This window comes from Myxocyprinus asiaticus, chromosome 21 (genome assembly GCF_019703515.2).
Source record: "Myxocyprinus asiaticus isolate MX2 ecotype Aquarium Trade chromosome 21, UBuf_Myxa_2, whole genome shotgun sequence".
In the NCBI taxonomy this organism is placed as follows: Eukaryota; Metazoa; Chordata; class Actinopteri; order Cypriniformes; family Catostomidae; genus Myxocyprinus; species Myxocyprinus asiaticus.
This window is the reverse complement of record NC_059364.1, coordinates 29,320,001-29,343,681: the sequence shown is the minus strand read 5'-3', so window position 1 is coordinate 29,343,681 and position 23,681 is coordinate 29,320,001. Positions and strand designations below refer to the sequence as shown.

Genomic DNA, 23,681 nt, shown 5'->3' with positions numbered 1-23,681 from the left:
TTATAATCCGATGGCATGTCACTTAGGGCAGGAAAAAACACTAAACTGTCAGATGGCCCGCTTCTATTGGCCGGGCATTCACAGAGATGTTCGCAAGTGGTGTGCGGCATGCCGTAAATGTAAGCTGGTGAATCCCGCGGCCACCCCAAAAGCGCCATTGCGCCCCCTTCAATTGATCGAGGTCCTCTTCAAGAGAACTGGCATGGACATCTTCGGGCCATTAGAGCGGTCGGCAAGCAGGCATCGCTTTGTGTTGTATCCATGATATCCGGAAGCAGTGCCTCTGTGCAACATCTCAGCATGCAGTGTTGCAGAGACACTCTTCAGAATAGAAAGAAATCCTCACTGATCAGGGCACTAAGTTTATGTTACGTACACTATGCAAACTGTACGAATTATTGGAGATTACATTTATTCGGACCAGCGTTTACCATCCCCAAATGGACAGCTTGGTTGAATGACTTAATCAGACACTAAAGAATACGATATTCGCAAGTTCATACACGAAGACACTCGAAATTGGGACAAGTGGCTCGAGCCCCTATTATCTGCAGTATGAGAGGTCCCGCAAGCCTCCATGGGGTTCTCCCGATTTGAATTATTGTATGGGTGTCGACCACGTGGCGTGATCGATGTTCTACAGGAAAACTGGGAGGAGGGACCTTCAAATAGCAAAAACACAATTCAATATGTTCTTGACCTGAGAGCAAAACTCCACATACTGGGGTAGTTAACACAGGAGAATTTGCTCCAGGCTCAGGAACTTCAAAGCCAGCTGTATAATAGGGGTACTAGGCTATGGGAATTTGCACCAGGAGATAAAGTCCTTGCATTACTCCCCACATCAAGCTCTATATTACTCGCCAAGTGGCAAGGGCCATTTGAGGTCACACGGCGAGTCGGGGAAATCGATTATGAGGTTAAATGAATGGATAGAGGCAAAGCAGAGTCCCCGTGACTCTGGCGATGGTGATTCCGGAAAGGGAGGAGCTTGGACCGGAGGTGAACTTAAAAGTCACCAATTGAGTCATCCCGGTTACTTGCGAAGACCACCTCTCACCGTCACATGTTAAGGAGGTTGCCAGGTTGCAAAGAGAATTCTTAGATGTATTGTTGCCTCTTTCCGGTCGTACAAATCTCATAGAGCACCATATCGAAATGACCCCAGGGGTAGTGGTACGCAGTCATCCCTACCGATTACCCAAACACAAAAAAAAGTGGTTTGGGAAGAATTAAAGGCCATGCTAGATATGGGGTAATAGAAGAATCCCACACTGACTGGGCCAGCCCGGTGGTGCTGGTTCCGAAGAGTGATGGCTCAGTCCGGTTCTATGTGGATTATAGAAAAGTCAATGCGGTGTCTAAATTTGATGCATACCCAATACCTCAGTTTGATGAACTGCTCGAACGGTTAGGCGCGGCTTGCTTTTATTCAACATTGGATTTGACAAAGGGATATTGGCAGATCCCCTTGATTTCCATGTCCCGTGAAAAAACGGCATTTTCCACACCATTTGGCTTACACCAGTTTGTCACCCTTCCTTTTGGTTTGTTTGGGGCCCCGGCTACGTTTCAGTGGCTCATGGACAGAGTCCTCAGACCGCACACCACTTCCGCCTTTGCCTATCTGGATGACATCATTATTTAAAGTAATGATTGGCAGCTGAACCTGCAGCATCTGAGGGCTGTCCTGAAGTAGTTGAGGCGGGTGGGACTCATGACAAACCCGAAGAAGTGTGCAATTGGACGGGTGGAAGTATGGTATCTGGGCTTCCACTCGGGTCATGGGCAGGTGCGGCCCCAAATTGATAAGACCGCAGCGATTGCAGCCCGCCCGAGACCTAAGACCAAAAAGGAGGTGAGACAGTTCCTGGGGCTGGCTGGTTCTTACCGTAGGTTTGTTCCTAACTATTTGACCGTCACCAGCCCACTGACACGCAAGTGAAACCTGCACTTTGTGGTGGGCTGCTGATTTCTCACTTCCGTTTGTTTTACAAACTGACGTGTTGGACAAGGGGTTGTAGGCCATGATGTCTCAGGTTATCAGTGGTGGGGGTGTGGTCGAGTGCCTGTTTGTGAATGGAGAGCGAGTTCAGGAGACGAGAGTGGTAAGGATTATCACCTGTGGGAAATTATCTCTGACAGCTGTGTTGTGTTACAGTGAGAGCTGGAGGGAGATAAAGGAGCAGCCAGAGCCGCAGTGGAGGGGAGGAAAAACTGAGTCTTGAGATGATACTGTCAGTTTGAAGATAAAGGAGAATATTATTTTGTGTTGATCATTGAGCATCCGAGTGTTTTTGTTGGGGCACGCTGACAAGCGACAATAAATAAATGATGCTAAAGTGTGTAAGATGGTCCCCGCTTCCTCATTTTCTCTGAGCCTGACCTGAGACCTTGTCACAGTAATCTTTCATAAAATTGTACTTGCTTCATCTCTAAAAGGACTTTCTTTTTTGGATGACATCATGAATCCCTCTTACTTTTTTCAAACACCTGTCACACCACTTTTTTATCCTATGCATTCAATCAATTCCTATGGAAGTCCCACCTTAAATCTTTTCTCATTCAATATCCAGTTTCACTCAGAAATGTGTCCAATTACGGAAGTAAAATGAGTTGCCAACAGCGTTTCATGTTTACTTTCAAGGTTAAGTGTACTATACTACAGTATATTGCTGTACTACTAGCCACACCAAATGCCTGACTGGACCGTACACAACACCATTGCACCATTGGCTAAACCAATGATGTGAGTTAGGAGCAGGATTACCTATTTGGCCAAACAATGTAAGATGCCCATCTGTTTGGTGCCACTAGTAATGATTTAGAAATTACATGCTTCACCTTAAAGTAACGCTGTCATCTTTTTGCAGGGAAGTAGTTCTTTTTTCTGTTTTCATATTTTTTTATCATGTCTTGTATCTTGCTCACGAGAGCCCCCTTTGCACCCTCAATGCGTCCTTCAGCTGAGCCTCCATCAGTGTGGGCTCCACAGCGGACTATTACCCAACAGTCATCGCTACTGATCATCTCGACCAATCACAGCAGACTGGAGTTTCCGATCTAGAGTTAAAAACATGGCGGACAAGGCGATGATCAATCGTGGATTAAAATTGTATTAAAAGTTTTTTACTGATTGTCAATGGTGGATCACTTGCTTATCATGTGTATATAGTATCACTTTTTTAATCTGATATGTAGAACTGGTTCAGAACTTTGTTTTATTTAATTTTCCAGAGATATGGAATCCAGTTTAATGAACAGTTTTTCATTGGGGAATTTTTACGATCATAAAAGTAAGTAACATAACATCAAAACTTTGCCATTGTTGTTCCAAAGAGGATTATAGAATTAATCTAAAATAGTCTCTAAAGTATCAAGACAGGAGAAAATAATTTAATGCCCATGGCTCTAGCTTGTAAGATTGCTTATATTTATTATATAGCAACATTCGGTCTAACAGTGATATTTATACCTGCAGAAGTGTGGCTGTGTGTATTTTATAATTATTTTTGCAAATATATGGCAGTATGTTCTTTCTATACATTTGACTGTGTTCTAACAGAGATTATTTAGCAGAGAATGGCTATTGAAAATGAATGGGAGAAATTGGAACATTCAACCAAGGAGCTCTGAGCGCCCAATGGTCAACGGATGTAGAAAGGAACCATCTTACAGTTACAGGAGCCAATCACCTTTTAAAGACATCACCTTTCAATCAACTCTAGAACAAGCATACGCATTAGCTAAACAAGCCGGGAAAATTTAGTTTTTTAGCATAATATGAGGTAAAGAATCACAATTTATGATATCAGTATTGTCAGTGTGGACAATACTATCTGTACCGTCTGGGGAGAGAGAAAGCGGTAAGGACATCCACCTGAGATGAATTGTGACTAATTTCCATCTCTATGTTCACAGTGAGAATCGGGGGTGATAAAAAGACGGCCAGGTCATGTGATTCTAACATGGTAGCCCCCATGTGTGGACCCTCTCCATGTAGAATAAAACAGCTTTTATAAGGTTACTGATATGACTAGAGTCTTCATCTCATGTAAGTGTTCATGGTTTCCTACATATATTGCAAAATTACAATTCATGTTTTTAGGAGTTACTGTGAACTTTTTTTTTAATGAGGAAAAAATTACTGAGTGCACCTTTTACATTTTTTACATGTATGTTTCTATGCATAAATGTATGTACTTTTGCATTGTTTCCAGGATATAGTCATATCAGGTTGTCCTGGATATGTCATATTTTCAAGTCTATTCATGTTTTGGGTTCCTTGTTTATGTTTGTTTCATTTATTTTCTTTTTTTCAATAAATATCCGCACTTGACTGACTCAATGTGACGGGGACAATGAACAGGAAATTTTCTTTAGCATATTGATTGTAATATTGACAGCTTAATATTTTACCAAGGCCCCCCAGCTGTGTGTATAGTGTGGTCAAATAAAATACTGAGGGTGCCATCGAAAGACACTTTCATGCTTCTATGCAGTGGTTCTCAGCTGCTAGGTCATGACTTAAAATGGATTGCAGGTCTGTTCTGATAGAGGACCACAGAGAAAAACAAAATCAAATGCAAATAATAAAATGCAATTAACCATGTAATAGTGCATTTGTAGGGTAGTGAAATAAATTGGCTTATCAAAATTTAAAAGGGAGGAAAAAATCCTTCCCATATCTTTTGTGGTTGAAGTTAAAGGCTGGTCAGATGGGCAGATTGCGTGACATGCCATCATCCTAGAAAAACATGATATGCAAGGTAAAAGAAAATACAACCCAGACTTTAATATGGATTACTGGTTTGGTACTATGTTGGGTTGCCATTTGATGTCCAATGTTAAATCTGGGTGCTGAAGCAAAACCAGCTGACAATCACTGATTAAGTGATCATGTGGATGTGTTTGAATAATCATGAAATAGTCATGAAAATTTACTTCTGGGTCATTCTGTGTCAGCTCTATCAGAAGTCCCCGGTTTCCACTGATAGATAAACAGAAATGATGATTAAAGCCAATATTTACTAAGTAATCCATCATTTTGAAAAGGGGGGTCAAAATAAACATTTTCATCTATGATTTTGGTGCAAAACTACAGGTTCAAAAAAGAATCACAGAAAGATGGCAAAATTATTTTATTTTTACACAGAGATAGGTATGTCTATTACTTGGACTACAGTTCACTTCAGCACCCGTTATTGCACTATATGCCAATGATGTGAGTCCAAAAAAGGGGAACTAAAAAAAAAGTTGTAGTGCCTATAACTCCAGAAGTATTAAATATATCTTAGTCGCCTTTTAGATTCTGGTTCTGAACAAACTTTCCTTTTTGAATCTTATTTTTAAGGCACTACATGGTTAAATCCCAGAGATATGGAGCTCTCAATGCTGTTTCATCTTAAAATTGTTACATTTTAACCATTTTCAGTCGTCAAAAACGTAAAAATTATTTACATAAAAACAATAATGCCACAATCTCGATTTTTTCCAAAAATGCACTATTAATAAGTATAAGCGACAAATGTGGCTCTTCAGCTTTATCTTTGACATGGAATAAACCTTCTATTTAAATTATTTTTGCTCTTCTATTGGTGAGAAAGTTACAGTATGGTTATTAGCAACTTTTCCTTTGTAGACGTGTTACACTAATCTTGATTCCCACACAGTTAAACACAAAATTAGCTCAATCACTTCCTATATCATCTCACATTTTACACCCTGCATTAACATAATGTTGTAATGGTGTTGATTACTAAGAAGCAATTATGAGGGAGGCATCAGAGGATGCAAGTGCTGAGTCAAGCATATGCAATAGAGTGTCAACTGCTAGGGAAAATATGAGAGCGACATTCAGGAGAAAGAACAGACACTAACTCAGTCCTTCATCTAATGTTTATGCATGGAGTAGCCTACATATGATTGTCAAAGCATCTTAATTAGTGTTTGATTGATATGGGTTTTTTAACGGCCAATACTGAAATGAAATCTTAAGAGCAGGGTGATCGATGGCCAATAATAATAATAATAATAATAATAATAATATATATATATATACAGGGTTGGGGAGTAACGGAATACATGTAACAGGAATACGTATTTAAAATACAAAATATAAGTAACTGTATTCCACTACAGTTACAATTTAAATCATTGGTAATCAGAATATAGTTACACTCAAAAAGTATTTTGATTACTGAAGAGATTACTTTGTATTTTATTGTCATTTGTTTCATTTAATATTTAGTCCTTTCAGATGGAAAACATTTATACATATAAATGATGCGATCCAAAGTGCATTTGAACAGCGGTGAAACACTTTCTTATGATGTGTTACATTCATACGAGCAGACAGAGAAGTAAGTTTGAAGTAAGTTTGGAGAAGAAGAAATAGAAATAAACCTTGTGTAAATTGACAGCTTTACGCTAAGCTAAAATGCTATTTCTAGCCATTTTACATGCACGTTACCAGGCACGAACATATTTTTTTATCAAGAAAATTCACGTTGGATCATAATTTCCTTTGATATTAGGGCAAAAATCTTATTCTTGATAACAATTTTTGTATTGTGTTCCTGTAAAAATATCTAAAAATCATTAAAACAAGATCAATTTGATTTATCTCATTTTAGAAACAACACTGCATAAGATATTTAGGTTTTTCAGAGAATGTATTTTTAACATGTGTATTTTGTCTTACTGTACTGGCAGAGTTTTTATAGTCAAAATAAGTGAAAAAATCTACCAGTGCTGAAGAAGTAATCCAAAGTATTTATAATACGTTACTGACCTTGAGTAATCTAACAGAATACGTTACAAATTACATTTTACAGCATGTATTCTGTAATCTGTAGTGGAATACATTTCAAAAGTAACCCTCACAACCCTGTATATATATAATTAATTTAAGATTTTGTAAATGACACTACAAGTGGAATGTCCACTTTATTATTCTGCAAAGTGGGCAAATATTGGACGATTAATCTGCCTGGCTATTATATTGGCCTATCACAATCCTAATTGACATCTCAATCTGCAATAAATCAAGATGGATTAGCCTCAGTTTTTCAACAGCAAGTGCTGAACGAGTCCTGTGCCCCATGGCAGCAGCAGACTTACACACTGGTGACATCGAGTGCCGAGAACTAGACACCAGATGCTGAAAACTGAGACAGACGTGTTGACCTTCTTCTTTTGACTGCATGGTCTTCATCACATTTGCTTTTTTCCCTGTCCACCTCTTCAAAGCTCATTCCTGAGAGGTTTAGCCCAACTGTTCTGCCTTTTGACCTTAGAAGCCTTAAGCCACATGACATTTTGGAAATGTCTGTTTGTATTTCCTCTATAATTCCACTTTTCTTTTTCTTTTTTTTTTTTCTTTTTTTGGCATGTCCTACCTCCATTGCAGTAATGACAACACCAGGAGTAGGTGAGGAGACTTCAACCTGACCTGACCTTTTCTTCTCTATTTTATAGCCTGAAGCAACATGTCTACTTTCCTCAATCATTACAAATGATGCCCTTTCCAATTTCATAACTTTGGAATTTCTTATCCGCTGTCCGTGGGTATCATGAGATAGAAATGAAGGTTACACCGACTAGTCATGTATAAATAACTGAAGCTCAATTAATGCCTCATAAATTGCCTCACAATTTGAAAACTTAAATTGAGGAATATTATTGATTGTTGCTACGTTGATGGCTCTCATTCACACTGGAGAGCATTTTCTCCAATGAAACCGGAGAATTTCGAAAATGCTCTCCACTACGTCATACTTTAAAAAAAAAAAACACTGACATTAGGAGACAGATTAGTGTGGACATGGCCTTTATTATTTATTGAATATTGGTCTTTAATAATATTGATGTTGCTGCCTTTTTGTGACAGCAATAAACCACGACACATGCACTATATTCAAAATCTTCTGAAGCCATACAGCTTTGTTTAAGGAACAGACTAATAATCTTCCCCTTCGCCAGAGCTCACACATTTCATTCATTCTCGCATTAGACTGATCTCACAGTGAAATCGGAAACAGTAGGTTGATTTTTCTTTAGCTACAATTGGTCTGTGCTTACCGAATTTCGAAACACTGCCCCCAGTGGCCAAAGCACTGTTGTTGGGCATATGGGCACATGTGAGCTTCATTTTCCAGGTGAAATATCCATAGAGGGGCGCCAAAAGCGAGTTGTGAAGCAAGTTGTTTTCAGCTACACGCTGTAATATACTGAAGAGGAATGCATATGTTATAAACTGTACCCCCCAACCCAAACCCCAAACCTAAATCTACCCATCAATGGAGTAAAAATGTAATGTTAGAGGTAAAACTGCAATCTCTGAATCACGCTCGTCAATGATTATGCGAACACCATTACTTCCTGGTTTCAGCACAGGATCAGAACCCAGGTCTCTCACTTTGCTAACGCTTGTGGTCATGCCACAAGGGAAGGTGAACACACTGGAGTCAATGCAAAACTGTTAGGAGATGGCACTTGTCAGTAAGTCAGCATAATGTTGCCAATCAAAGAAACCAGAACACTTCCTGTGTGATCAAGTTGCTCGCATTTAATCAAATTTAACATTGATTTATGATTAAAAAACAATGATTTTATGGCCACACAAAGCTATTGTATGCCTTCAGAAAATAAACTACTTTTATAATACTTTGATTGAACTTTTTTGGAGCTTAGCACTATGAATCACTATACATTTCCTTTGTATTGAAAAGACCTCCTTAAGTTTTTCACAGAAGAAAGTCATACCTGATAATAACATCATGGAGATGAGTAAATGATGACACAGTTTTTATTTTGGAGTGAACTATTCATTCCAGAAACCCCAGCAAACAGAAAATCAGGATGGACTTTCTTCACAGATTGTTGAAGCCATTCTGATCTCAGTTTAATAATCAAAACACAACAAGATGTTAGCACCAAAAAAAATTTTCTCACCCTCTCTTGTTGTGTCTCCCTTGCACAAGTTAATCTCCATCATTGGCGTCAGTGTTTAATGTCAGCCATGTCGTTTTGCATTACCGGACTGAACTCTGAGAGGATGCCGGATGCCATCGCGCTCTGCTGAAGATGCCCCTAACAGAATCAGTTCCCCCTTCTCTCTGGCACTTATCAGTTAGAGTCTGTGTGTCCCGAGGGAGGGAGATTACTATCATGATGCTGCTACCTTCCTGCACATCGCGAACAAGAGCCCTCTGGCTTTTTGAGAGGGGTGTGAGAGGATCATGTTTTTTTCATGCTTTTTTTTTTTTTTTTTACATGTGTGTATGTGTGTTAGAGGTGTGTGTTGTTGGACTATGCACACAAAGAGTCCACTTTCGAGTTCAGATACAATGCGAATGCAACAAGAACTTGGTTCTTTTTTTTACTCAGTTCAATTTTGTGTCAACTGAAGGAGGTGAGTTTAATACTTTTAACGAGTACAGTTACACATTTAAAGAGGAACTGTTTCTATTGGCAGCCGAGTGTGGGTGAAATATTACGTAATTTGGAAACAAAAGGCATCACTTGTATATTTGTAGCTTTTGCACACCCTGTTGAACAAGACAGCTTGTGTTTTATTGCAATTCTAGCCTTGATAGCAGCAGCAATATGAGCTAAATGTTTATTATATAACTGTTAAAGCCGATTTTTTGACTGAATCATGCAGCTCCACTACTGTCTACCCCTGTATGTCAAAAGTCATGTACTCATCTTCAGCTCATCCTGTTACATTCTTTTATCTCTGAAAAGGTTCCCTTGCCATTTCTTTTCCCTTGCTCTCTCTTTCTATCTCATCCTCAGTCATTCGTTTCCGAGTCCTCATATCGCTCTCGTTGCCAGAATCTCATTAGATTTAGGGCCTGGACTGGCTTTGTTGATCCAAACTGCCTCGCTCATCTGTCAAGGCAAGGCACTGACCCTCTCCCTCACTCCATCTATCCATCAACCTCTCCTAAGGGAGGTCTCAAACCTTATCAGCCCTCATCTTTTTCATTCCTTCTATCTGTACTCTCATATTTGTCACAAAGATCTCTTGAGCCCTGACTTAAGTGACTTGGCCACGACAGTGGACAGCTGTCTGCTAAGCCACCTGCCCTTTGGTGCGCTGTCCATCTCTGTATCTGTCTGTGCACTGGCCTCCAGTTTATCCGTCCACTCATCCATCCATTCTTTCCAGGACTTCTCTGTTTGTGTAGCCCTTGGCTAGTTGGAGGAGTGGGGCACTGGTGTACGACGGGCGGTTGTCAGTCAAGGGAGGGAGGGGATGTTGCGGAAGCCGTCACGGGCTTTCAGGATCATATGCTGGGTGTCACCTTCTCTCTGCCCTTGAGCAACATAAAACCTTCAGTCACATGCTCGCAAACACACAAGTACTCTTTAAAGAGCATCTTTATTTCTATGCTCTTGTCAAAGAGCTCAAGAGATTTTACACTTATACCACTCTCAAATACAGTGTGTAGACACTCTTAAAACAAAGGTTCCAATTAGAATTAGACACAGGTTTTAAAGCCTGAAGCTTTAGGAAAACCTTCACTAAGAACCATGCATTTACTGCTGCTTTGAAGAACCCAAAAAACAATATGTTGATCTGAAGAGCCTACAATTTAAAAAATGTTCCAGGTGCAATACAAGTTAGTCTGAATTAACAGCATTTTTAGCATAATGTTGATTACCACAAAAAATTATTTCTACTTGACCCTCATTTATATATATATATATATATATATATATATATATATAAAAGTGACAGCAAGGCACTTACAATGGAAGTGAATGGGCCAGTCCATAAAAATTGAAATACATACAGAATAATACAGAAGTTAACATTATATGTCCCTGCCTCAAAGACCAACTTAACCAGCATGCAATTCCCATGCTTGTCTAAGCTGGTTTATGCTGGTAAACCAGCTTTACCGGTTAGGTTTTGCTGGTGGCAAGCATGGCTATTCTGCTCCACCAGGTAGACAAGCATCAAACCAGCATAACCATAACAAAACATAACTGGTGAAGCTGGTTGATCAGCATAGTCTTTTTTATGAAGCAGTTTAAGATAGATTAAAATCCTGGTAGAGTCGGCAGAACAACAGCATCCCTTGATGGGTGACGAGCATCCTCAACACAACATAAGCTGATAACCAGCAATGCTTGTCTTTTCAGCAGCATTTACACATAAAAAAATTACTCACTGTAGTGACGGGGGCATGGCCAAGAGGGATAAAAAGGGCAATCCAGACCGCTGGGGGGGAGAGAGAGATAGAGAGAGAGAGAGAGAGAGAGAGAGAGATGCACGCAGCAGTGTGGATGTGTGTTGTGTTAGAGAGAAAGCAAATATTGCACACATTAACATACATCGCACAGATGAGCAGAACAGGGCAATAAATAACCAGGGGTTCAGGAATTGGCTGGTTAGCAGGTTCCTATTAGCACATGCTGGTAAATGCTGGAACTACACCACCTGATGGCAAAAAGCACGTTTCTCCATAGACAGCCATTCAAAAGTAGCCGTGTTTTATTACTAAATAATTTTTTTACCAAGAAGCATTTCAATGTAAATTATTTCATTACATTATAGCACATCATCATCGGTGACAGATTGTTTTTGAAGGGCTCTTAAAAGCATGAACTTGATTTATATTTTTCCCTATCTATTCCCATTGACGAGTGATCAGTCACGTGACACCCGATCCTGGAACTGAGTGCCCATGAACAAAGATAGCAGCCTCCATTTCGCTAGCTTTCTGGGAACCCTTCGCTAGCTGAGCACAGTCATAGAGATGAATGGGGATGCTAACGGATAGCTCTCTCCAGGTATTTTATAGCTCCATGCAAATAACGCCCCAAATGCAATTGTGTAAATGCATGCCATTATTTTTCTATTTTTTCACTTTTAATTTGACACATGCCTGGTAAAAATATGTGGTCTTGTTTCATGAATACAGTATACTTTTTCATGCCACTGTACAAAGGGGCATTGGTTTGTTCCTGGCAGGCAGCAGATGAACTAATCCTGCCCCCACACTAATCCTAACCATGGAGCCTGTATAGCTGAGAACCTTGATAGGCACCTATCTAGCTGAAAAGAAGTGAAGTGAAATGAAATGTGAGGGGCACGTTGTAACCTGACCATGTGACATCTTAAAATCCATCTAACAATTTTATCTGATCTCATAATTTTGTTAAAAATGTATTAACTTAAATGTAATTTACAATATGGCAATAATTCAGACCCTTGACAATGAACACACAACAAAGCAACAGATAAAGACAAAAAGGAATCGCATACACTTTGTTCTAACAGGCCCAAATTGAACGTAATGTTAGCATGTGCGTGCCAGTAATTAAAGACGGTCTAACACTTTGAATATTATTAGTCAGTATAATCAAGTATTTAATCCTAATAGTTATATGGAATTTCCATCATCACATCGATGCACTTTACACCTATTATCAAGCGTTATAAAAACATGATATCATTTGGGTGTACAAGATGACGTTTTGGCAGTGGTGGAAAGAGTACTACTGCTACTGAAGAAATAATTCACTTGAGTACAAGCAGAAGTACTGAGAATTATTATGACTCAAGTAAGAGTAAATAAGTAGTTTGCCAAAAAAACTACTCGAGTAATTACTTTACAAGTTATTTTATGAAAATTATATTATATAAAATATATATGCTTCCATTTTTAGAACACAAAGACATTTTTGTTCTCGAAAGAAATAGATGCGTCCTTTCACCAAGGATGCATTAAACTGATCAAAAATACTGCCAAAATCATTCAGTGCAAATTATTATTATGGTTTGAAGTAATTGTTTTAAGTGGAATTTATTCCATTTTTTCTTTACCCGTGATGGCAAACATATACTGTATCACTCTTTCCTTACTTCTAAAGTGCTAATTTGGTACTCAAGGTAATTTTCTTATTATTAGAACAATTGAAAATAGTTGTGCTACCATGTGGAAATCACAATACAGTGGGGTTTTTCCCATTTGCTGAGGTATTGAGTTCTTACAAGTTGCTTTACACTTGCAAGTCAAATTTTGGTATTAAATATAGGCAAAAAGAAACACATTTCTCCTGAAATTCTATTTTCTCCTTAAGTCTATTGTTTTAGAGAGATGAAGGCTATTCCATGCATTACTGTTTTGAAAAAAGAATCTCTAACCAGGATAAAGAGGGAAGTGGACGGCCAGATGCACAACAAAAAGACAAGTCTCTAGTCTGAGAAACAGACTGTTCACAGGTCCTAAACTAGCAGCTTCTAAATGCAAAAGACCTGTATTGCTGCAAGAGGATTCTTGGACAAACAGAACATTTTAAGAATACAACATTTAAAGGGGCCTGGGTAGCTCAGCAAGTAAAGACGCTGACTACCACCCCTGGAGTCACGAGTTCGAATCCAGGGCATGCTGAGTGACTCCAGCCAGGTCTCCTAAGCAACCAAATTGGCCCGGTTGCTAGAGAGGGTAGAGTCACATGGGGTGATCTCCTCGTGGTCGCTATAATGTGGTTCCCGCTCTCGGTGGGGCGCGTGGTGAGTTGTGCGTGGATGCTGTGGAGAATAGCATGAAGCCTCCACGCATGCTATGTCTCCGCAGTGATGCACTCAACAAGCCACATGATAAAATGTGTGGATTGAGGCAACTGAGATTCATACTCCACCACCCAGGTTGAGGCGAGTCACTACACCACCACAAGAACTTTGTTCCAAGGGAATTGGGCATTCCAAATTGGGGAGAAAATCGTAAAAATAGGACACAAAATGTATTTAAATTGAAATAGCCATTTGTAGCATTCTAAATGTCTCTAAGTCGTCTCTACATAATACTACATAATGAGCATTGTGACTGAAACACATTCCTATTTCAGGATTATTCTTATTCACGTATATCCAAGTATTTTGGCTATTAAGTTAACATACTATATTAAAAAATCTAATGCAATATCATAGAGGAAATTTATCCTCTGTTATATTGCACCAATTTTCATGATGTGGAATGAGATTATTAAGCAAACTGTTATCAACTCCTACATGCCAACTGAATAAAATAAGGCAAAAATAAACCTTTCACATAGTGTTTCTTGAGAGATATGATTGATTCAAACACTAAAAGTGGTTATTCTGTATATGTATTATTGAACTACAGTTGTAATAATAAAATCTTAATTAACATTATGGTTATTTAACATTTTGAGATATTATTATTAAGTAAATTGTAGCATTTGGTTACATTATGTTTTCTGATTTCTCATATCTTCTTTATATATGTAACACTGTGACAAATCACAAACTCTCTTAAAGATTGAGGAGGCGGAGCTGGGTGAACATCCAAAACATAAGAATTTTATTTAAAACACTTTTCAGGGGGCCTGGGTAGCTCAGCAATATTGACCCTGACTACCACCCCTGGAGTTGCGAGTTCCAATCCAGGGTGTGCTGAGTGACTCCAGCCAGGTCTCCTAAGCAACCAAATTGGCCCGGTTGCTAGGGAGGGTAGAGTCACATGGGGTAACCTCCTCATGTTCGCAATTAGTGATTCTTGCTCTCAGTGGGGTGTGTGGTAAGTTGTGTGTGGATCGTGGAGTGTAGCATGAGCCTCCACGTGCTGGGAGTCTCCGTGGTGTCATGCACAACGAGCCACATGATGAAATGCGTGGATTGACAGTCTCAGAGGCGGAGGCAACTTGGATTTGTCCTCCGCCACAGGACTGAGGTGAGTAACCGTACCACCACGAGGACCTACTAAGTAGTGGGAATTGAGCATTCCAAATTGGGGAGAAAAGGGAATTAAAAAAAATAAAAAAACACTTTTCAGTGTGACACAAAATAAAATTGCTTTTCAGCACACCATCCTCGACCCACACACACACAGCTCCGTGTGTCTCTCTTACTGTTGGCTTTTCAGCCCAACACAGAATGCATACGTCAACTCAGAGGTGTGCGTCTCTCTCTCTCTCTCTCTCTCTCTCTCTCTCTCTCTCTCTGTATTCATGTCCTCTCTTCTTTTTTCTCCTCTCTTATCCTCTGTTTATTCTTAAGGAAGTCCAAGTTCCTCAAGTAAAGACTCAGGGTTGGAAGGAAATTTTCTGTCATTACCATTGTAGAGCTCCAAAAATGTCTTATAATCAGCATCACCTTCAATTGTTCCACTTTTGGCATCCTTTCTCTTGCTCCTTTTCTTAGCAGTTTTTTGGAATGGTTCAAACTAAAAAATGGCTTGGTATTCTTGTATAATTATCAATGAAGTCATAGCCATCAAAATGGTCTCTGAAAAGAACTACATCCTCTATTTTTGAAATTCAGATATGCTCTTGCAAAGAGATGAGGGTAAAGACTAGTATCACTAGAGAAAAACTCCAGGTAATCCAGTTCGGGAAGAGGCTGCAGTTGTTCCACTAGTTCTTCTTTTGTTAGACTAGGAGGGAGCAGTCGGATTACAATCTTTGTCATAGTCTCCTTCTTCTCTTTACTTGACTTCTCAGGTTTTTTGTATTCATCACACTTTACTTCCACTCTCTTTTTCTGGGATGCTTGTTTTCCTTGTCCTCCTTCATTATCCCTTTCTAACTTTTGCAACAATGTCTAACTTTATATGTTTAGTTGCTGTAATGAGTCGTGTCTGCTGTCTCTCCAGTGTGCAACTTTCCACAGTTGTTCCTTCGTAACACCAACATGTGTCTCTCAAGCATTTATGTTGTAGCTCGATCGGGGTGGCCTGCGGCTGTCGGGGATCCGGACCAATGCCCCCACGTCCAGCACTGGGCATCGGTCTTAATGCCCGCATCCATGACGGCAAATTCATCCACCTGGGGGAAAGAGTGGAGAGGGACAGAAGGAACCAGCGGGCTGACCAATCCCTAAGCCCGGGGAACTGGTTTGGGAGTGGGGACTCCCCATTTCCGGGGAGTAGGAACAGGATGGGAAGAAGGGGAGGGGAAGGAAGGAGGGGAGAAGGGAGAGAGAGAGAGAGAGAGAGAAGAAGCCGGGGGCTGACCAACCCCTTGGATACGCCATCATATGGTCCTCTGCCAGCTGGACTGCCTCCTCGAGCGACGCGGGCGGTGGCACTGGACCCACTCCGCCGTCCCCCTCGGTAAAGGGGTAACGAATTGCTCCAGTACCACCAGATCGACTACGGCCATGACGTCACGTTGTTCGTCCAGCAGCCACCTCTGGCAGGCGTCACGGAGCTGTTGGGTGAAGGCGAAGGGGCGACAGTGCTCACTAAGCGTCAGTAAGTGGAAGCGCTGGCCCACCCGGTTGCCGACCGGGAGGTGTTGAGCCATGAGTTGGGCTTCACCAGTCAGCAGCGGCAGAATGCGGACCGCCCACTGGGTGTTCGGTCACTTCCACACCTCGGATATTCACTCGAAAAGCTAAATGTAGGCCTCCAGGTCATCTTGTGGTCCCATCTTGGCAAGTGAGACTTGGGGAGCGAATGCAGTCGAGGCTTGGGTTGTGACGGAAGACCCCTCCTGGGGTACTAAGCTCCATAACACCTGCCGGTCCTCTGCTTGAGCCTGGATCAGTGCCTGGAACCGCTGCTCCTGTTCCATGCATAGCTCAAGCAGGGCCTGATGTTGAGCATGGTGGATGCTGGCGAGGGTCTTGATGACTTCGGCCAGTGGTGAGGACTCCAAGATGATGTATCCTACCTCCAAAGTCCTGGTTTTTGGCACCACTGTAACAAACCTCTGCCTTTCTTACGAAGGATGAAGCGGGAGCTGGGTGGACAATCCAATATAAGACACTTTTAATGACACTTTTCAGTGTATAACAAAACTTTGCTTTTCAGCATCACATAAAATACACACACTGCTTTTCAGCAGTCATGTTAAACATAGAAACACACACTCACTGACAGCTCGTGTGTCTCTCTCTCTCTCTCGAACTATGGCTCTGGCTCCTCGTTATCTCTCTCCCGGCTGATTGCCATAATTCTCCCCCAGCCGTCCATCCTTATCACTCGGCCATGCCCTGCTTGTCACAAACACCCATCCCTTGTGCACTTTTGGCCTCTAGCGGGTAAGGCTTTTCAGACAGATAAACAGCAGCACAGGGCAGGGAAGTACAGTACAGCACCGTGAGCGAGAGTGTTACCTGCTAGGACAGTTTATTTTGAAAAAGAGGGGCGAAGGGTTACGGAATTTAATGTATAATACTGAATTGATGTGGATTGAACCTGTCTGTGTGCATGATGGTGCCAGGACCCTGACGGCAGGGAAAAAAATAATGTTCTGTGAAAAGTTAAAATAAGATCGCAATGTATGTAATTGTAACTATATCAGATATTATTAATAAAACACGGGAACTCGTTGCATGGGCAATTTTTGCCCCCATATTCTGAATTTTGGGGATAATTTTGTCAATTTCGGTGGCATTTTTGCCCTGAGTCCCCGTTAATTTCCGACACTATTGGCATTGTATCTTTCTTAGGTATTTAAAACGTTTGTTTTAGGCATATAGTAGCATGTATAGAAGATATCCCCACATATATGTCAAACTACATTGTGTTAATGTTTGACACATTTAAAACATTGCCTCCCTTAAAAACAAGTGAAGTTTGATCAGTGGTTAAACATGATCTCATACCTGAATGAATGGCTCCTTTCCAGAATAAAATGAAATATGCAGAAATTCACAGTATTACAGTTCTTGTATAGTGACAGGGCAGAAAGTCTTGAAGAAGCTAGAGAACAGAGGACACCAGCGGCAGTTTATACAAGCTGCTGTGCTCATGATGCTGTGCACTGTGGGCTTCCGTCATGCCGTGCACAGCCCGTTTTAGTTTAAAAACAGATTTAGCGCTTATATTTTGCCTATTTCTTCTTCCCAAAAAACTTCCCAAAAATTCAGAAATATTATGTTTTTTTTTTTGTACTTTGTAATTGTGGTGAAAAATAACTGTAAAAAAGTTTAATCCTTTTTTTTTTTTTTTTTGATTAACATTTTTTATTGATTCAACCATTAAATATATACATAGCAGAACACACATATACAGAATCAATATCAGAATCTGCATCTTAACACATCCCCAAAAGACATGGGTTGTGTCTCCGTCTTCTAATTGACATCGCCAGCAGGTGGGTGTGTCTTTAAGACCAAGCCTATGCAATCTAGAATAGACTCCAATAGACTCTATGTAAAATCTTAAATTGCATGAGGCAAACCCTTGCATCTCTGGATGCAGATTTGACATTTTTTAGAATCCAAGCCCACTCTCCCTCCTCCAATACCAAATTTAGATCTTTCTCCCATAATCTCTTAAGAGAAGTTGAAGTTCCGTCTCCCAGACTCTGAATTAGTAGGGAGTAATACACTGATGCCTCATGACCTTTTCCAAAAGCAGTAATCACCTCTCCCAGAGTGTCTGCCACTTTAGGAGGGTGTAAACCACTCCTAAAAACAGTACAGAGCAGGTGGCACAGCTGTAAATACTTATAGAACTGAGATCTAGGAATCCCAAAAAGTTGAACCAAATTTTGAAAGGATCTCAACACTCCATTCTCATACAGGTCACCGAGTGAAGTAACCCCCCTCCCAATCCACTCTGACCAGCAAAAAGGGGACTTGTTGATGCATAGTTTGGGGTTCAGCCATATGCTCGAGGCAACATTTAAAAAAATATCAGAATTAAACAGTCTGGACACTTTAGTTCATACCGAGTTCAAGTGCGAGATAACGGGATGTAACTTAGCTTCTCCGATTAATTTGATAGAAAGGCTCTGCAGTGGTGAAATAGGGGCAAGAACTTCCTGTTTTATACAGAACCAGGGAGGGGCTCTCTCACGTGGAAGCGACCAATGAGCCAAATGTCTGAGACCGAATGCATAATAATAAAATAAAATCTTGGGTAGGCCTAGCCCACCTTTGTCAGTCGGCCTATGTAACTTATTGAAATGTCATTTGGGATGCTTACCATTCCAAAATAAAGACTTTGCTATGCTATCAAATTGCTTGAAATAAGAGAGGGGGACATCTACAGGGAGAGACTGCAGTAAGTAATTGAATTATGGAATATAATTCATTTTAATAACATTAACCTTCCCAACCATAGATAAATGTAATGAAGCCCACCAGCCCCCATCGCTCAAAAACCATTTTAGTCAGGGGCCAAAATTAACTCTAACTAAATCACACAAATTTGCTGGAAATAAAATACCCAAATACTTAATGCCCTGTTTGGGCCACTGGAAAGCACCCGGCTGGAAAGCCGTTTCTGGGCAGTACGCTGTCAGAGCCAAAGCTTTGGATTTAGACCAATTGACTCTATATCCTGAAAACTTAGAAAAGGAATTAATAATTCTGTGGTGGCAAGGCATAGATCTACTGGGGTCAGAGACAAATAATAAAATATAGTAAAGCAAGAGTTTATGCCCCATACCTCCCGCCACCACCCCTGGAAAATCATCCTTCTTTCTTATCACGGTTGCTAATGGTTCCAGGGCAAGACAGAACAATAATGGGGAAAGAGGGCAACCTTGCCGGGTGCCCCTATCCAAAGTAAAATAATCTGAAATTAGTCCATTTGTTTGTACCGCCGCTACTGGGTGTCTATAAAGTAACTTAATCCATCCAATAAATGTACTCCCGAACCCGTATATTTCAAAAACCTTAAAAAGATAATCCCATTCTACCATATCAAACGCCTTTTCGGCGTCAAGTGAGATGGCAGCGACCGGAGATTGTTCATTCGCTACTGACCACATGATATTGATGAGACGCCTAATGTTATCAGAAGAGCTACGGCCCCGAATAAACCCCACCTGATCTATATGTATTAGTGATGTCATAACCTTACTTAATCGATTAGCCAGAATTTTTGACAAAATTTTTACATCTAACTGGATCAGGGAAATTGGACGGTAACTTTTACACTCGCTTGGATCTTTGTCCTTTTTAAGAATCAGACTGATCCGGGCTTGTGTCATGGTTGGCGGAAGCTTTCCATTCTTTAATGATTCAGTATAAACTTCTAACAAAAGTGGAGCCAGTTCTGTAGCATAAGATTTGAAAAACTCAGCAGCAAAGCCGTCAGGCCCCAGAGCCTTGCCTGTAGGTAAGGCCTTAATAACCTCGCCAAGCACCTCCAAGGTTATCTCAGAATCAAGATAATTGCTCAGTCGTCAGTTTAGGGAGATCTAATGGTTCCACAAAGTTTCTAATATCCTCACCAGTAGACGAAGACGTGGAACTATAGAGATCAAAGTAGAATTCTTTAAAAGCATTATTAATATCAATGGCCGAGGTAAATATTTCACCACCAGCAGATTTCACTGAGGAAATGATAGAAAGAGACTCTCTCTGCTTTATATATCTAGCCAAACGTTTTCCTGCTTTGTCCCCCGTCTTGCCCTGAATAACCAAAACTCCACTTTCCGCGACATAATAGTATTATATCTGTATTTCAATCGAGTCAATTCTCTGAGGCCATCGGATGACAAACGGCGCTTCAGCTCTGCTTCGGCATTTTTGATGAATGAGGCATACTGTATGATCCGACCCCTAAGAAACGCCTTAAGTGCCTCCCAAGCCATGCACACAGTGGATACCGAGGACCAATTGGTCTCCATATAAACATTGATTTCAGTCTTTAACATTTGTTGGAAATCAGGATTTTGCTAAAGGGACACATTAAGGTGGCAACTATAAGGTGGCACCACCTCTAAACTCACCAGGGCATGATCTGAGACTAAGATGTTTCCAATTGAGCAATCAACAACAGATGAAATGAAGGACTTGGATATAAAAATAAAAATATCTGATAAAACAAATGTATAGTCCCTACCAGATGGGTTCAAAAGTCTCCAAATATCTGTATGACCAAGATTTGTACACATCCTGTGAAGCGTCAAGGTTGCTCTAGGGGGCTTACACACTTTTGCTTCACTGTGATCAAGGACTGAGTCCATCAATAGATTAAAGTCTCCTCCCAATATTATATCATGAGTGGTGCCAGCGGCTTGCAACATCCTTTCAAGATCTATAAAAAAGCCCTGATCATCAGCGTTAGGTGCATAAATATTAGCCAAAATCAACCTTTGCCCTTGAATTTCAGCTAAAACAATAATGACTCTTCCTAATTTATCTTTAATCTGTTTGAGACATTTGAATTGTAGATGTTTATTTACCAATATAATGACTCCCTTGCTCTTACTTGAGCCAACACTAAAGAAAATATGCCCACCCCATATCTTCCCAAATTTTTCAGCTTCCTGCGGGGAAAGATGTGTTTCTTGAAGAAACACTATATCATATTTCTTACGTTTAAGAAAAGTAATAACCTTCCTTCTTTTTATGGGGTGCCCCAACCCATTCACATTCCATGTGAAGAGAGATAGTACATTCATATTAACAACTGACATATTGATATAATAAAAAATAAATAAACCGTGTGTCAAAAACAAAATTATACAGATCACATTCCCCATTAGTGAAACAATCAAACCCCGAACTTCCCCCCGAACAAAACAAACAGAAAAAAGAAAAACGTGCGCATTAACCCCGTGCACGAAAGCACCAACCGGCGACAATCCCTTTAAACTCAAAAGGTCCATGAACGCCCACGAGCCCCAACGACATCTTTGCCATCGGATTGCTCAATTTTGCCTCACAAATTTGTGAAGCAAAATTATATAACAGAAAATAATTTGTAAAATAAACCCCAGCCAAAAGGAAGAATGAACACAGAACATGTAGATTAATTCACAGAATTGTTTTAAAGGTGTGATCCTCCACAAAACAAATTTCAGCAGATATAAAACCGTTCAGTTTCACAGATAGACAAACGAATGTTCAGTGAGCCAGCCGTTATAAGTTCAGCGGATGACGTAATCATTCCAGTGTCCCGTAAATGGCACAAGTTCCAGCCACTAGGCGGAGCCAACACAAAAAGAAACAAAACCGACATCCCGGATGGTCAAGTCAATTCACTCAGAGGCCGCATAAAAGTATATACCATGACTTACTCAATCTGTCAACTTTATAAAAGACATCCTTTGTGTGAGCATGTAGATATTTTGCGGTCATCCGTAGTATCCACTCTCAAACTGGCCAGGAACTTCAATGCAAAAGTAATCTTTCGTCAGTGCAAAAGTTTCTTTAAGGAAAAGTGTTATTCACAAAACAAACTCCAGCCGCTAGGTGGAGCCAACGCAAAAAGAAACCAAAATGACGCCCAGCTTCCTCAAAAGCCAGAGTAAGTACAGCGAGTCAGACCCACTCATATGAGAAACATCCAATGGTTTGCTCACCCGCTGATTCAATAAAAGACATTGCCTGATTGGGGCATGTAAATACTTTGCAACCATTCTTTGTTTCTATTATCAGTTTGGCCGGAAACATTAGAGCAAACAAGATCTTTCGCAATGTAAGAGTTTCTTGAATTTCTTGAACCGATCGCGTTTCTCTCTCGTCGAACTTGCAAAGTCCGGGAAAAAGAAAATATTATGATTCCTCCAAGAAAGCTTCCCTTTGCTCCTCGCCTGGCGCAACACAAGATCTTTATCGGATGACCTCAGAAATTCGCCCAGAATCGATCGGGGCCTGTCTCCCTCAGCAGATCTGTGAGCTGGGACTCTGTGAGCTCGCTCGATTTCCAGCTTGTGGCTTGTTATGTCAAGCAGACTTGGGAAGAGCTCGTCTAGGAATTTCACCATATCTCTTCCCTCCTCATGCTCAGGAATTCCAACAATTTGCAGTTTCTATTCTCAAGATCTTCAAGCTTTTCAAGAATACGTTCCAGATCAACTTTGGTCGCGGGCGGATTAGCGGTTAATTCCCTCTCCGAAGACTCCAAATAATCGATTTGTTTCTCAGCATCCGACACTCTTGTAACTAACTCAGAGAATTTTATTTCCATCGCCGTAATCGATCGACGTATTACAGTGAGATCCTCCAAGTCAGCAAGAAACTTCGTCAACATCACCGACATGTTGGACAACTGACGCTGGATCTCCTCTCCCGCCGCGCCATCCAAAACGAGTCCCCAGTCTGTAGGTCTGTCGGGGCTTTCATCCTGAACATGTAAGTGTCTTTTAATGTCTCCAGAGCCCAAGGATTTTGACTTCTTTGCCATGTTTTGCCTCAAAGAGCAAATGTGTAACTGGGTGTATCGAATTTCACCAAATTATAACATGAGAACAATAAAAAATTTAGCAAAGTGCGGAGAGCTCGTCGCTCACACGTCTGCTTCTTGCATGGCGTCACGTGACCTCCCAAATACTTCATTTTTAATCAACTGTAGTAAAAGTAATAGTAATTTTATTTATTTATACATAAAAAAGTAGAACAATTTGAAAAATGTACTCAAGTACTGTAACGAGAGTAGTTGTAATTTGTTACACTGCTACGTCACTGTAACAGATTAGAGATTAAAATTATACCAAGTTTGCCTCGTTTTAAATAAACACTAAAAACAGAGATGGAAATGAACTTTCATGTGAAATTTTACTAATTGCTACTGTTAAAAGAACTTTTTGCAATATGTTCAAAAGTTTTTTGAAACTGTGGCGCATTTTTTCTTCACAGAGATGGCGATGAGTAAACAAATGAAGTTTTGTGGAAACTTTTGAACCACATGTGTTACAACTAGCCCCATGTTTTTTTGTTTTTTTTTTGTTTTGTTTTTTTTTGCTGTCATCATAACCTTTTTTTCTGTGCCATGTTAATGAACTGAATA

At 40.4% G+C, this 23,681-nt stretch overlaps 1 protein-coding gene across 1 annotated transcript in view; it reads left to right on the top strand.

Moving 5' to 3' along the window:
• Positions 1 to 9,307: 9,307 nt before the first annotated feature.
• The window catches only part of c21h22orf23 (chromosome 21 C22orf23 homolog), a 20,586-nt gene continuing 6,212 nt past the window's right edge, over positions 9,308 to 23,681 (top strand). Inside the window, exon 1 of the mRNA XM_051648427.1 lies at positions 9,308 to 9,415. The gene's annotated coding sequence lies outside the window, so the exon portion shown is untranslated. The remainder of the gene's footprint in view (positions 9,416 to 23,681) is intronic.